This window comes from Nicotiana tabacum, chromosome 1 (genome assembly GCF_000715075.1).
Source record: "Nicotiana tabacum cultivar K326 chromosome 1, ASM71507v2, whole genome shotgun sequence".
NCBI lineage: Eukaryota > Viridiplantae > Streptophyta > Magnoliopsida > Solanales > Solanaceae > Nicotiana > Nicotiana tabacum.
In genome coordinates this window covers 179600483-179602692 of record NC_134080.1, presented here as the reverse complement: position 1 = coordinate 179602692, position 2210 = coordinate 179600483, and positions in this window count along the sequence as shown.

Sequence of the window (2210 nt, the reverse complement as noted above, 5' to 3'; positions counted from 1 at the left end):
GTGAGTTAGAGAATGATCTTTATAATCCTCACTTGATTCTGGTAGAGAAAGGCATCTTGCTGGAACTAGAGAAATGGTCTAATATCCATGAAAGAGTGCTTAGACAGAAATACAAAGCTGTTTGGATCAATCATGGGATTACAACTCTAAGTTCTTTATGCTCAACTTAAAGCTAGACAAACAAGAAATAGTATTATTTTAATATGGAATGACTAAGAGTGCAACTAATAAAACCTACACAGTTGCAGAAAAAATTCACAGATCTTTTTCAAGGTCTGTTGGGAATAAGTGCTCAAGAGTTGTCATGCCTAAACCCCTACTTTGTTAAGGATGGACCATGTACACAAATAACAGCAGCAAGTTCTCATTAAACATGTCACAAGATTGGAAGAGCTCCAGGCATTGAGGGATCTACCTAATAATAAATCTCCTGGAATAAATGTGTTCACTGCAAAATTCTTTAAAGAGTATTGGGGAATAATAGGGGAGGAAGTCAATAATCTATCCTACAGTTCTTTAACAATGGGAAACTACTAAGAGATCAATTGCACTACAATAACATTAGTTCCCAATGTCTCCAATCCAATATATGTGAAAGAATATAGACCTATATCTTGTTGCAACACCATGTATAAGCCATAGCAAAGATTCTCACTGCCAGATTGAAGCTAATAGTGGACTCTTTAGTAGGGCAATCCCAATCAGCTTTCATAGCAGGAAGGAGTATATTAGACAATGTTATAGTGGCTCATGAACTAGTTAAAGGCTATACTCAGAAAGGATTATCACCTATATATCTTATTAAATTGATATAAGAAAAGCATATGGCTCAGTGGAGTGGGGTTTCCAAAAGAGTGTACTACTGGTATTTGGCTTGCCTGGGAAATTTGTTGATTGGATCTTGAAGTGTGTCACTATAGTGAGCTATTCACTCTTGATTAATGGAGGGCTTACTCCTAAGTTTGTGGCAAAAAATGGGCGGAGGCAGGGGGGCCTATATCTCCTTACCTTTTTGTATTGGCTATGGAATATGTAAACAGGACCCTCAAGCATCTACAACATAATCCTGACTTTAACTACCATCCAAGGTGTTGGAAGATGAAGTTTGTGCATATAACTTTGTGGATGATCTCATAATGTGTTGTAGATTTGATAGAACATCTATCCAGTTGATGCCTCAAGCATTCAATCACTTCTCAGATGTCTCTGGCCTGAGGGAAAACTTGGACAAGAGTTCTCTGTATATCACCGGTGTCCCACAAACTTTGAAGGAATAAATTTTGACTGAGATGCAATTTACATTAGGTTAAATGAATTTTAAGTACCTTGGTGTTCCCCTTTCCTCTAGGAAAATCTCTATACAACAGTATATGGCCCTCATAGAGAGAATCACATCAAAGATCAGATGCTGGACTACTAAGCTACTCTCATACAGTGGAATATTGCAACTGATCAAAAGTGTGCTTTTTAAGATGTAGACATATCAGGCTTAAGTCTTTTTATTACCAAAGAAAGTAATACAATTACTAACGAGCATATGCAGAACATTTCTTTGGACACGTAGTTATGATGCATCGAGGAAGGCATTAGTGTCATGGGAGAAGTTATGCATGCCCAAGTTCGCTGGAGGCTTGAAATATTATTAATTTTCACACATTGAACAATGCAACAATCGGTAAGCTACTTTGAGCAGTGGTTATAAGGAAAGAGTCTCTTTGGGTGCTATGGGTTCATGGATTCTATATAAAAAGCAATGATGTAGCCACCATGCAAACAACTAAACAAGCTTGTTGGCTTGTGAGGATAATGTTTTATGCCAGAAACTGGTATAAGGACAAGGATCTTAAAGTGGAACTCCAGTAGTGTGCTACTAAGGATGGATTTAGCATCAAAAAAGCATATTTGTCTCTCTGTCCACAGTACCATACCTCACTATGGGAACGCAGTTGATACCAAGATATCAATTTATCCTTTAGCTTGCAGTCGATTGGCTACAATTGATAGACTGGAAAGCTGGGGGGATTCATGTTCCTAAAGAATGTATTTTATGCAACTCAAATGAGGATGAAACCTTTACACACTTGTTCTTTGGTTGTACCTATTCAAGACATATGTGGTCTACCTTACTACGATGGATAGGAGTGCCCAAGTAAGTAAAGATATGGAATGAAGAAATAGATTGGATGGCTTAAAGAACGCGGGGTTGTATA